Genomic DNA, 14,844 nt, shown 5'->3' on the forward strand with positions numbered 1-14,844 from the left:
TCTGAAAAAAGCCAGCTTGGTCGTCTTGGCCAGATGCAATGCTCATGAATGTGTGAAAGCTCATAAGCTAGTCCCAGATAACTCACACAATACTGATACAATATTGACCATGCTGCAACACCTCAAGTGTTAACCTAGGCTCTCTTTCCCTCATCTGTACATATTCAGCCCCTTGCTCCTGCACATGGGGAAATTCCTGAATAGCCTGTGGAATGTAAGCTATGGTGTACTGAGAGTAGATGATGTACTGGAAACCTGTGAAAGAGCAGACCACTCAGTGCTTGTAGTTTTGAGGTGTTGCAAGTTCTTCATTTAGCATGAATGAGCACAACAGTGCCTAGCAGAGTCCTGACTGGAATAGAGGTGAGAAGTGCAATACCACCTACAGAAAGGGCTGGAACTTGCCCTGTACTTGGAGGAGTGGGAGGTAACTATATTTTGCATAATGAACATTTTTCCTGCTAACACTGTTTTGATTGATAAGGCAACCATTATCAGTAGATAATTCAGATAATTTATAATTTTAATATGATTAGTGAAAATATGAAGAAACCCATCAGTTCTGAATCTATAGCCGTAACTGTTTTAGACTGTGTAAAAAGAGGTACAGCACAGCAAACTAACAATTGCTTCCTTTGGTAAAATACCTTCCTTAACTAAATATAGAAAACGCAACAGCAACAAAAAATATATATTTCTCAAAGCAAGACCTTATCTTTTCCTACTACATACAGTTCACATACTAATATCAGACACAACATCTGGTTTCCCCTAAAGTCTTGCTTTTTACTTAATTTTCCAGCTGGATTGACCGAGGCAAAGGAAGGTCAAGCAACTTGTCAAGGTCAGGCAGTGAGCTAGTGCTTTAGTGGGGATTAGAATTTAGGCCCCACCTAACTAATGGAACAAATAGCCTTCATGTGCCAAATCCCACAGGGATGGGCTAGTTACAAAAAAAGAGAGGATTAGCCAAAAAGGGACTTGTCTGCTTGGGTAAGCAAAAGATGCCCAGTATAGAAGAAATACAAACACTTTCAAATTGTGGAGCCACAATCCCAGGAACTGCTTATGCACACTGAATGTTTGGGGAGGATTTTAAGGACTGAGAAGTGTGTGGTTAATACCTGAAGCCCCTGAAGCAAAGAAGTCCCATGCATAGATATTTTAAAAGAAACATTGCAAAGCAAAAATCTTCAATTATAATTTAGAGAAGCTCAGCTGATCAGATGACAAAGAAAGCCTTCATATTTTCACGGAGGGGTGCCACACTTCATGCAAAAAGTAAACAAATATTACAAGCATACTTGCCTTTCACCAGCAGCACATTTGAAACCAATGTCACCATTCTAGTTACAGAGCAAAAATGGAAACTGTCTGTTTTGATTTAAATCTGTCCCTGAGCAATTTCCCTGAGTTAACACAGCAGAAGTGCAAGTACAAGAACAAATAAACAAAGAAAGCCAAGCTGTTCCTAAATATCTAAGTATTTCCAGTGGAACATTCAGCAATATTCCACATTGCACCAATTTTAATAATCTATAATTGGGGAAGGGACTAATCTCACTACTGGGTTGGGGAGTGGGGTATGCAAAAGCTAATTACACACCAATTGCTTACCTGACTTCAAATCTGCCTCTGATTCATATACTTATTACTGTGGTTCACATTGAAATGACAAAGAGCATTATAACTCTAAGATGGCAGGGGGGAGCATTTATGTCCTCTGGCTGTCGGACAATGTCTCCTTGTGCTTACTTAGGATGCCAGAATGATTCAGTTTCGTGTTGCAATTTTCACTTGCGTTATGTAGACAAGAGATATGGACAAACAGCCACAGGGATATTTTAAATAAGGGAATAGGTAAAAAAAATAAAACTGGGGGCAGAGGTATGTAGAAGAAAAATACACCACAGGATGTTGTTATTGTGAATCTTAACACATCAAGAAAACAAACCTGTTGGAGCTTCTCCAAGGGCAACAAAAGTGTAGGATATCAGATGACAGGCAACTTTATTTGAGAGTTGGTAGAAGATGACAAGGGAAGAGATGAGGAGGAGGATCCCTCGGCCCAGTTCAGAAAGGGGTGAGCATTCCATCTATTGTGAACCAAGACTCTAAAACCATCTGGGAGAAAGGATCAAGAAGAGAACCACAAACCATTTGTGTCTAGTTAACACCTTTAAACTAAAAGGGAAAAAGGAGGGGCAAGAAGGGAAGAATGATGAAGTGTAATGTAGTGAGGCTGTGATCCTTACAAAGAAAATGCTTGCAAATCATAGTGCAATTTTCTTATGACCTCTCCTCCCCACCCATACGTTCAGACTGCTTATATGTTTGTAATTTGAAATGAGCCACATTTTGAGTGTATATGCTTTTGCATCTGTGAGGATTAGGTGTTCATTATCATGCTAGGCAGTGGGCTGGTAGCTGCTGTTGGCCTATGCTCAGAATCAAGGTGCAAAGCATCATGGAGCAAAACTCAGAGCAATTATATAACCAGTAGAATCAAAATTCAAAAAGAAAGTACAATTCACACAATACTTTTTATTGGGAACAACCAAAACTTCACAAAATTGTGTGCAACTTTCAAGTTCACCAGACCTCTTTATCAGGCTAGGTATTTACAAATAAAAAAGAGATGGGGGAAACAGAAGACATTTCAGTGACATGCCATCCCTCCATTGGCAAAGGGACAGGCACTGTAGACTACACTACTGTGCATTGTCTATTCCTATAAGTATGCTTCTACTAGATAGTATTGATTATCACATACAAAGCTCTTCATGGTCCGGCATACCTACAGGACCACTTTCCTCCATATACTCCTCCAGGGCAGCTTCACTCATTAGAACAGGGTCTCCTACAGGTGCCACCTTGCACATAGGTGATATCAACAGCAGCCCATACATGGGCTTTCTCTGTGGTGGCCCCTACCCTGTGGAACAGCTTGCCTGAGGAGGTCAGAAGAGCCCCCACTCTCTCTTAGCTTTCTGCAAACAATGCAAAACTGAATTATTCAAAAAGGCTTTCTATTCAGATGGGAGGGTTGGATTGTAGGGAGGGGGGATTCTCAGATGCTTTGCTAATGACTTAGGAACTATGGACTTCACCCCTGCTGTATTGGATTCCTGCTAATGCTATGACTTTCTGAACTTGTATCTATTTACCCTGTGGCATTGTTTATGGAAGTGTTCTTGATAATGAATGCACTATTCTCACACTGTGTAATCCACCTTGGGTCTCAGTGAGAAAGGTGGACTATAAATGACATGAATAAATAAATAAAAAAAATATTTATTTATTTATTTATTTATTTATTTTATTTTTAACCCGCCCTCCCCGCAAGCAGGCTCAGGGCAAGGTACAATATTGGTTAAAATACAACTTAAAATCAATTAAAAAACAGATAAAATACTGTGGCCCTTTGTGGGCAACCAGCGGGAATGGACTCTCCATACCCCTCGTAGAGGGAGACTGGTGGAAGGCTTGGCAATGATGGGCTAACAATTAGCCTCCACCATATGCCTGGTGAAACATCTCTGTCTTACAGGCCCGCCTAAATGATACAAGATCCTGGCGGGCCCAACTGTTCTCAGACAGAGCGTTTCACCAGGTTGAGGCCAGGACTGAAAAGGCCCTGGCCCTGGGAGAGGCCAGCCGAGCCTCCCTAGGGCCAGGGACCACCAGTAGATGTTTTCCAGTTGAATGAAGTGCTCTTTGGGGCACATACAGGGAGAGACGGTCCCTTAGGTATGCTGGTCCCAGTCTGTTTAGGGCCGTGTCGAGATAAGAAGCCATTTTCCAGGCTAGAGTGAGATTGTAGTAAGCATTTTTTGCATCTGTCTTAATTTGTTTTTCTAGTAGTAGTGCTGGATCCAGTATAACCCCTAGGCTCTTAACCGAGTCTGCAAGGGTCAAACGAATGTTATTGGATGCTGTATTTCCATGTTGATCTTTCAGTATCCCTATCTGTGACTTCAACTTATGTTATATTGCTTATGTTTTGTTTCAGCATTGTTTTAGCTCTGTATCATATTTTTGCTTGTTTTTCAACATTTTCTGCAATTCCAAACTCTATTGCTTGGGCCCAAGGTCAAAAGGGGAAGTTATACAAGTTAGAAAGTTTCTGTATACTAAAACTTAGAATGACCCATGCCATGTGTCAGGAAATTGTGTTGGTAAAAACATCCAAGCGTGCTGGGAACATGTGTCAATGACAGTGCCCAGTCAGAAATGACCACAATGACAACTACCCCAAATAAGATCTAAAAGAAGAGGAAAAGAGGATATAAAAGGTGATCATAAAGAGGGTGGGACAGAAATCTCCTTTGCCAGATTTCTCCCGACTGGTTGGTAACATCTCATCAGCTTGGCCAAGCCTTGTTTGGGGTAAATATAACGCAATCTTGCTGAAATTCTATTTTATGTATTCAATAAAAGCTATAGTTGCCTTAAGATATGTTGGCGCTCTGTCTCTTCCCCTCCTTCTGGCACCTTGAGCTCTGTGAGCGGAAACCAGAGAAATTTTCAAGGAAGAGTATGCAAAGACTATTCCTGTAGCCAAAAGAAAGGAGAAGCCTACATGGATGATTGATTAAACTCTTAAAACTACTAAAGAGAGATGATGAGCAAAAGTAAGAGGTGACAGAACTAGAATCAGAATTCTAAATGCCGCTTTTCTGAGACTTGCACACACAAAACCCTATTATATTAAGCAGTATGGAGAAATAGAAAAGAACTACAACAAAGGAAGAATAAGAGATCTGTTCTACAAGATCCAGGAAATCAAAGGAAAATTCAAGTCACAGATAGGGATACTGAAAGATCAACATGGAAATACAGCATCCAATAAGATTTGTTTGACCCTTGCAGAAATCAGTTAAGAGCCTAGGGGTTATACTGAATCTAGCACTACTACTAGAAAAACAAATTAAGGCAGATGCAAAAAACGCAATCTCACTCTAGCCTGGAAAATGGCTTCTTATCTCGACACGGCCGACCTGGCCACCTGGATCCATGCTATGGTAACATCAAAACTTGACTATTGTAACGCATTATACATTGGTCTCCCATCTAAGTTAACTAGGAGGCTCCAATTGGTGCAAAATCCTGCGGCTTGACTATTATCAGGAGCGAGCAGGAGCTTGAACATCATTCCCATCCTACAGTCACTCCACTGGCTACCTATCAGTTACCGTGCTCAGTTCATCGTAATGGTTATTGCCTACAAAGCCCTTCATGGCCTTGGTCCAGCATACCTATGGGACCGCCTCTCTCCCTATGTCCCTCCGTGACAGCTTCACTCATCTGAACTGGGTCTCTTGCAGGTGCCAGCCTTTACATGGGCAAACAGCATCCCATACACTGGCTTTCTCTGTGGTGGCCCCTACCCTATGAAATGGCCTGCCTGAGAAGGTCAGGAGAGCCCCCACCCTCCTGGCTTTCCGCAAACAATGCAAAACTGAATTATTCAAAAAGGGCTTTTTTCTCATCTAAGAGGGTGGTATTGTAGGAAAGGGATCCCAGATGTTTCGCGAATGAGTTAGAAACCATAGATTTCATCATTATGTTGCCTTACATATTATCTGTTGCTTTAAATATGTACTCCTATATCCTACCTGTGCTTTATGTTGTTCAATGTAAGTCCTAGAATTATGTTCTGTTTCAGCAATTCCTCAACCTCATACTGGATCCTTGCTAATACTATATCTTTGTAAACTTATATTCTTTTACCCCATGACATTGTTTATGGAAATGTTCTCGAAACTGTATTCATTTACCCTATGACATCGTTTATGGAAACGTTCTTGACACTGTATGGAAATGCCTGTCCTTGTCCTTGCCACTAATTGTACTAACCTCACACTATAATGTAATCTGCCTTGAGTCTCAGTGAGAAAGGCGGAATATAAATAACATAAATAAATAAAATAATAAATAAATAAATAAAAGATGGAAACAATACGCAGAAGAACTATACAGAAGAGATTAAAGAATGACAACTTCCTTCAAGGAAGGATCTTTTCACAAAGTACCTGAAATTTTAGTAAGTGAAGTGAAAGCTGCACTCAAAGCAATTGGGAGAAACACATCACTAGGAGCGGATGGGGTATCAGATGTATTTCAAGCTACAGAAACTGAGCCCATTAAAATCTTAACAAGAATATGTCAATAAATATGGAAAACAAAACAATGGAGGTTCTTAATGCTTAGAGTCAGCATAAGTGGGAAGCTACTTGTTGGAACGTAACACACACACCCAAGTAGCAAAGCAAGAACATGCAGGCACAAAATATTTGTGATACCATTTAGAATAGTTGGTTAACAGTTGTACCAAACTCAAGTTCAGTAGCACTGTAAAAGATTAACAAAACTTTCCAGTATGTAAGCTTCCATAAGTCGAAGCTTGAGAGAAAATTTTGGAAAATTTTGTTGGTCTTCAAGGTGCTATTGGACAATTTGTTCTACTACTACAAACTAACAGGGCTACCCACCTGAAACTATCTTAGCTTTCTCCCAATCAGCCAGTAGGATCAAAATGGGCAGCCCTCCCCCGCAAAATGACTGAAGATTTGAACTGTGTGAATGCCATGCCTTGTGATCAAACTAGGTGCTTGCCTATTGTGTTGTTAGAAACAGATATGTGAAAACAGCATTGAAACCCGCAACCACAGACAATCTTGCTGTTGTTTTCTCCTCTGTAATTCTTCCAAGGCAAAAATGTTTGTCTGGATATATCACAAAGAATCAGGTCAAAGGTCGCCCAAATACAGTTTATTATCATCTCTTCCATCCTTTGGTCGCAAACTATTTCAAGACAAAGTAGGCAAGCCAACAGACAAACTTTTAAATGTGGTGCGCTATACATCACTAGCCTTTTCTAGTATCCTCAGTTATTTATATTTTTACTTCATTTGCCTTTACAGCACCTCTGTGAGATAGATCAAGCTGAGATGTATCACTCTTCAGCCTCATGTCTAAGCATGTGACAAAAAGCTCAAATTTTATTAATTGTTTTCTTATTGGCCCAGAGTTGTTATTTGTTTTACTGCTGTTTAATTCATGGGGGGTTTTTTTGTATTTTATATTTCTGCTGGTGATTATTTTACTTCTGCTGGTGACTATTGGGTTATTATTACTTTAGATTGTTTACTGTTTTAGACTTGTTTACTGCTTTTAGATTTGTCAGCTATATAAGTTTAATGTGTTTTTTCCTAGTGAGGTGATAAAATATGATTTATGGCAGAAAGGTAGGATATACATCTTCTTAATAGATGCATAGATAAATAGAATTGCCCCCCAAGTGCCTTCACATTGTCACCGGAAAGCCAGATATGTACTCAGAGGGCTGGTTTAAATATAAAAGCTTCAGATTTTCTCCATGCAATTGTATATGTAGTACTTGTCTATACAGAGAAATAGTTGTGTACCTTGTATGATATACAGCAATGGGAAATGAACTGCTGGCATTTTTCAGTGCTGAGATCAGTACACAGTAACCTGTTTTCTTATGACCATGCACACAGTCATATGGAAAAATGAAGTAGAGCTTTGGTATGTGAAACAGCCAGCTCATGCTGATCTTCAAATAGATTCTCTCAAATTATCATCGTAACTGAATCTATGTGTGCTTTTCAGACCACCATGTATTGTGTCTATAAAACACCTTGCAACAGAGAGCCAGTTTGGTGTAATGGTTGAGTGTTGGGACTCTAAGCTGAAGAACCAGGTTTGATTCCCCACTCTTCCACTTGAAGCCAGCTGGGTGACCTTGGGTCAGACACAGCTTCCTAGAGCTCTCTCATCCCTACCTATCTCACAGGGAGATTGTTGTGAGGATAATAATAACATATTTTGAAAACTGCTCTGAGAGGATGTTAAGTTTTTCTGAAGGGCAGTATATAAATCGAATGTTATAACACTTCCTGAAGGGTCTCATACTTAAGATTTCAATCCTTTCCCCTGCCCAAGGAAGAATATATGCTGCATAATTACAAATACTTAGGTACTTGGTCTATTAATGTTAATGATGACTCTGGTATAATAGGTATTGGCACTAAAGTTTACTCCCAAATATATTAATTTCTCACGATTCCAAGAAACATATCTTAAGTAAAATTCCTAAAGGAAACTGAGGGGCAGTCCTCAAATTATTTACTCAGGAATGATCATCCTATCAAATATAGTGGGACTTCTGATATAGCTGGTTTGAGTACAGAAACATAATACACTTAGGATCAAAGTGCTAACCAAAGAGCCTACAACAAGTGCTGCATTTAAATAACAGTTTCTGCAATAACTGACAAAAGCATATTGTTCATATTGTATTGGAGTTGCTGACTGACAAGTGAACACTTCTCAGGAGTACTTTAGAGGTTAAGCCCATCATAAGGTGAGAAAGATACCTCAGTGTCATCGCTAATAGATTTTGAGCTTGTGCTTTCCTTTCGTTCCATTCTGATTTTTTACTACTGCTCAGTTGTTTGGTTCTTTCACCCAGGGCCGGATCGAGGGGGGGCAGGGGGGGTAGTCTGCCCCCGGCGCTGCCAAAGAGGGGGCGCTGGGCACAGCTGCCCACCGCCGGGAGTGCGCCGGCGGCAGTGTGGGTGGCTGAGTGGCTGCCTGTGCCATTTGCTTGCCCAGTAGGACACAGGGAGCGTGCGGCAAGCTGGCCGCCCCCACAGCTGGGCAGGCAAATGGCATGGAGAGCTGGGAGGCCACCCGCACCACTCGCCTGCCCCGCTGAGGGGGCGGCCAGCTTGCTGCATGCTCCCTGTCCCGAGGGGCAAGCAAATGGTGCAGGCAGCCTCCCAGCTCTCCGTGCCATTCGCCTGCCCGGCTGAGGGGGCAGCCAGCTTGCCGTGCGCTCCTGGTCCTGCTGGGCAAGCAAGTTGCACGGAGGGCTGGGAGGCCGCCCACACCATTCACCTGCCCTGCAGGACAGGGAGCGCGCAGCAAGCTGGCCGCCCCCTCAGCCTCCCAGCCACCGGCGCTGCCACCGCTCCGCGGGTGGCATGCCCACCCCGCGTGATGACATCACGAAGGCAGCCAAACTTTGCTTGTCCCAGGCGCCGGGAACACTAGATCCGGCACTGCTTTCACCAACACTTTAATGATCAGCTGCAATTAGTTAATATTAAGGAAAACTTGGGATATTTTTTTACTATTTTATGTTTTTAATAAACTTGCCCATATTCCGTACATTGCTGGCATCTGAATATAAAAACTATTCTTTAATATAAAGAATATATGGAAATAGGAACCAAGAAAACATCTAATATGGTGTCATCACTGAGGTACAAGAATAGAAGAAATTTCTACCTTCTGTCCCCTCTTTCTCTGCCTGTATCATCCAGGTACAGGCAAGAAGGAAAAGAAGAGTGTCATCTTCCCCTTTCTTCTTCTGTTGTTGCCTTGATAGATATGAAGGAAGAAGAATATTAGGGGAGATTCTTTCCTTCTCTCTGTCCCATATCCCTCAAACTGCAATGTTTCTGCACAACTCCCATTTAGTCCAATGTTCTGTGCGTGAGAAAAAGAGAACGTTGCCCAAATAGATACATGTTCATGTATTATTGGAAAAATGCAACTTACTACAAAACATAAAAACTACACATATTTTATAGTATTGCTTCATATTTTATCAATTTATATTTTAAGTTGCAAAATACTAATGAAAGGAAAAGAGGCAAGTTACCTATAATCTGCAGTTTAGGGTAAAAAAATCCAGAATTAGGTGCAAATGACACAGACAGAGACAACTATCCCTCTTCTCAGACCTGTGACTAACAGTGCAATCCTATGCACTGATTTCAACACACTTAGAAAAGAGTAAGTCATTGGAGTTGCGGCTAGAGGCAAAAGGTTTCAGATTGCTCAAATGTGCAACAGTTTGCTGACATGAAAGTTGCATGGGATATATACCCATTTTTGTCATCAACACTATACATAGTTTCAATACCTATAGCTGTAAATTAAACTACTTATTCACTCTGACAGGCAAGCAGCAGAACACAGATATAGTAATCTGCTAGTCTGGAATCTGGTGTGCATTGGGAGTCATGAAATAGATCTCAGCAGGCTGAACACTGTGCACCCACCCATTTTACAATACTATGATTACAGCAGGTAGGTGGTTCAGATAACTGTGCATTTCCAATATGCAGGAGTCCAGTGTAATGTGTAGTATGATTTACTCAGGTTTGTCAGGATGCATACTCTAATAGCATGGTTGGTGTAATGCCCCACTGGCTTGTCTTTCATTCTTGTTGATCCCCAGACCTTTTGGAACACAGTATCTAAGCAGAATTGTTTTGCAGAGAACAGTGGAAACTCATTGCACTCATTGTGGCACACTACCTTCCCCATGTTTTATTTCTAAAACAATAGGTATCAGAGATATGGAAGCTTTTTTATACCACACCTTTGATGTTTGTAAGGTCTTGAAGGCAGTTTATGAAACTGCAATCCTAAACAGAATTACTCCAGTCTAAGCCCATTGAAATCAGGAGGGGAGTGTCCCTTTTCACTCAGCAGTCCTCTGTACCCTCTGAATACAAACACCATGCTATGCAGCATGGGATACTTTAGAAACCAGCAAAAACAGCACTATTCTTTTTGTCTTCCAGTGGACTGAGCTCCTTAAACAATAAAAGGTCATGCAAGCTCATGTATTTTTATGCAGACACACAAACCATCTAATTTATGCTATTATGCATTTGCCAAATAATAAAAAATTAAAACAAAGAAATATGGCTTTCATCCAAAGAAGTATGCACAAAATGGTATGCCCAGCACTTTTAAAAGGTGGAAACCCTGCCAACAGTCTGTTTAATATAGATGGAGTAGTGGGTGAGGGACTGAATCCAGCCCCTCCAAAGAGATGATGGGCAGGATTTTTTTTAAAAAAGGGCTTTGGATGCCTCCCTGGCTGTTAGGTTGGGTTGGGGAATCCCACGTCTAATTTTAAATTCTGTTTTTTAATTAAGACTTCCTTTCATTTAACTATGTTTATGTTCTTGAGATAAAGGAGAGAGAAGAGAAAGTATAGTTTGGAATACTACTTTAACAAAACAAGACAGTTTTGTTCAGTATAATGAGCTTTAATCCTAATCCCCAACAGACTGGAAAATAAGTGAGATGGTGAGACCTAGCTTGATTTTTGTGCTACTATGAAATCTGTTCAATCCACTTCTTGAAAGTGTTAAGTCACCCCAGAGCCCTTGTGAAAGCCAGTCACCTCGAGCTGTGTGATTGTCTGGATGTACTTGTATGAAGGTCAGTGCACATGAAGGTGTTGTTACACAGAGTGTACTTTAGCACTCTATCTTGTAGTGGAGAAAGTATGGTGCACAGATCAGCATGTTCAGATTTCAAATTCCCACTCTCTAATGAAGCTCCATGGATTCCCTTCATTGCATGGTCAAAGCCAGAATACAATGTGAAGAGAGAAAACTATGTAGACCATCCTGAATTCCCTGAAATAAAGGCAAGATAAAAGGTCTAAAAAATAAAGTCACTTGGCTAGCATAGCACACAAAAATGGCTTCTGGTATATATTTATTTGCCATTGGAAACCTCTAATACTTATTTTTATTCTGTGTTTACTATCCTTTAAGAAAAAGGAGGCATGCTGTCTGCACAAGAGAAATGTATAAAGTCCCAGTATGTACAGGAGTTAATTACCAGAGTATTATGGGACTACTAACTGGTTTGCATTTGGTTTTCAATAAAAATAAGGCAAAATTGCTATTTGGAATTTCTGGGGAGAGTTTAATCTAGTACAGCTATCAAGGTTTTTAAAAATGGCTATTGGGAAAACATTTACAAACTCACATGATAGGTACACATAGATAAGTTAAAGTGTTAAAACAATTTTAGGAACATGAATCCCTAGACAGAAATCTCTAGTAATATGGATCTGTGTAATTCTCATGTATATTTCCTTATACATTCTCTGCCACCCAGAATTTAGTGTGCCTCATGTCCCTACTTTTTATTCTAATGCATCTACAGACTATAATTCTAGTATTTTCATGTAATCTCTATCAACTCACCTCCAGCTGCTGAGGAAAATTAGTACCTAGCTAAAACATACCTATGTTCCTTCACAGTGGTGTTTAATGGATAGCAAAGGGCAGAGTCTTGAAAATGACTCTTGGTTTGAAACTGCAGCTGACAAAGTAGGAAAGCTTTGTACATGTGTACAAATAATATGAAGGGAATAAGTTCATTAGCACCAGCATCTCACAGAGAGCCGAAACTGAGAGAAAACACACGTATAAGGATAATTCATGAGTTCAGATACTCATTTAACCCTTTCCTATTACAATGAAAAATCCCTAAAATATACATTGTCCAAAAATATCAAAAACTACATTTGTATAAGAAGATTCTATACATCTTTGGTGCCTTTTTCTGTGTTTATAGCCATTTCAGTGTTCTTATCTGAGACCTGTAGTTTTCTCAGTGCTTCCCTGTAATTTCCATACTGAAGGCCTACTCTCAGGCCTGCATATATTTACATGTTTTACTTGTAAGCTTTTAAGCATCAAATTATACAAAATAGAGGTGAGACCTCTGCCAGTTGAATCTGCTTCTTATTGTTTCCATTGTATTAGGATTTGAACAGATAAATAAATAAATAAGGATGCAAATTGGTATGAAATAAATGGCAGCTCACATTCCACAGGTTCATGTTTTATGACATTACTGGCCCATAGCCACTTTAGCTATTTCATTGTCTGAAGGATGTCCTTGATTTGCTCTCATTGCCAACGTGATGGCAAATATATGCAGTCTTATGCACATATTGCTGTCAGATAACTAGCTCTTGTTCCTTCTGCATGCTCAGAACACACTCAGAAAGTCAATGGCAAAACTTCTACCTGCCTTCTTAGAGCACGACTGCACCTCTAAGCTTGTGTTTATGTTCTGTACAGTTCTTATAACACCATTTTCTGATCTCATGAGGATAAATAGAGAAGAGGAAGCAATAAAAAGCACTCCATCTTACCAGCTTTTACACCGAGTCCTCTGGCCTGCCTCTTTTCCTGGTACTATTTAAGGGCATGGCTTGCCCAGGGTGTGGGTCTGGTAGCCAAGGCAGGAGTCAAATGGATCTTGATCTTTGGCCCTGCTAGCTGAGGCCATTGAAGATGAAACATATTAGCAGTTTGTCTGAAGATACCTGTCTGAAGACAGAGTTGCCAAGCCTGAAAATCCAATAGACTATACCAACAGCTGGGGGAAGGATTATTTTTCTGTCCTGCCCCACCACCACTCTTAGAGACACTTTGGCAGTGTTATTGCTTTGTGTTTTGTGGGACACATTTAGTTTTGAGCAGATTACTGATGAATAACACCAATGGAGTGCAACTGGTCACAGGAGGTATGGTAGTGAATAGGGGTGTGTGATCTGGGTTTGTAAACTTCGGTCCTTTCAGTCTGGCTTCAGGCCTGGCTAAGTTGATCTGGTAGATGATCTTCTTCTCCAGTTTATAGGGGCAATGCTTTTTTGTCATCCCTGCTGGATTTCTCAACCACTTTTGATTCTGTAGACCAAAGAATCTACAGTCAGGGTTAGATTTCTTTTGAGATGACTGGAACATGGAATTGGTACCAGAGGTGTGGCACTAACATGGATTCAGTATTTTTTATTTGATTGCTTGCAGAAAGTGGTGATGATATAACTTCTGCTGCATGGTAACTCTTGTGGAGTTTCACAGGGCTCAGTATGTGTGTGTTATATGCTGTCAAGTCGCCTCTGACCTATGACAACCATATGAATGAAAGGCCTCCAAAATGTCCTGATGTTAACAGACCTGCTCAGTACTGTAACTGAATATCTGTGTAAAATGATTAAGTAAGATCATCCAAAAATTTGGATTAGATTGTCATCAGTATGCTGATGACATCCTGTTCATCATCATATTAAATAAAACTCCAAAAGTAATTGTATGGATGTTAGGACTGTGGGATTAAGTGGCTGAGGAAGAGCATATTAAAATGTAAACCTGTTAAGATAGAGATAATGCTGGTTGGGAAGAATGAGACTCTAGAAGAAGTCTATTTTATTTATTTTTATTTAGTTACAGCATTTTTTAATCCATTCTCCTCATAAATGGGCTCAGTTATGTTACCCACCTTGAACAGTGGCTATCATTAACAGACTCTGTTAAGAGTTTGGTGCTTCTGTTAGAGCTAGTTCTTTTAGACAGAGCTGGTGTAGGTAGTGGTTAAGTAGTTGAGCTATGATGTAGCACTTTGCTGGTTCAAAACTCGCTACTGCCATGAACTCATCAGGCGGCCTTGGGTAAGCTTCTTAGCCCCGGCTCCCCAGCTGCATTGTGGAGATAATAATCACTGACTTTGTTCACTGTTCTGGGCTGGCACTAATCTGTAAAGAAGTGTAGTACATACTCTGGTTTCTTTCTAGAGCGCATAAATCTTTCGCCTTTTAATAGAGATTTCCATGGAGTGTAGTATACAAATGAACTGTTGTTGTTAATGATGGTGTGGTTGTTATATTGGAAAAGCAAGTAAACCAGATAACAAAAGGGTGCCTTTTTCTGTTTCATAAGGCACAGAAATTGTACCTTTTTAAAGACTCAGCCAACCTGGCTATGCTAATTCATGCCACAGTAACCTTGAGACTGGATGATTGTAATGCACTAAGCATGGGTTTGCCTTTCACGACAACACACAGAAACTAAAACTGGTGTAGAACATGGCAGCCAGACTGTTGACAAAGCTTAAAATTCTGACCATGTCATCCCACATTTAAGATCATTACATGGGAAGCCAATTTGATTCTGTGGTCAATTCAAAGTGAGGGTGTTAACC

General features: G+C 40.4%; 1 non-coding gene across 1 annotated transcript; it reads left to right on the top strand.

The window, feature by feature from the left end:
- Nucleotides 1-14,417: 14,417 nt before the first annotated feature.
- Nucleotides 14,418-14,528, top strand: LOC129325351 (U5 spliceosomal RNA). The gene has a single exon (XR_008596605.1). It is a non-coding gene; the product is annotated as a U5 spliceosomal RNA (small nuclear RNA).
- Nucleotides 14,529-14,844: the final 316 nt, after the last annotated feature.

Source organism: Eublepharis macularius, chromosome 2 (assembly GCF_028583425.1).
Source record: "Eublepharis macularius isolate TG4126 chromosome 2, MPM_Emac_v1.0, whole genome shotgun sequence".
Classification (NCBI taxonomy): Eukaryota; Metazoa; Chordata; class Lepidosauria; order Squamata; family Eublepharidae; genus Eublepharis; species Eublepharis macularius.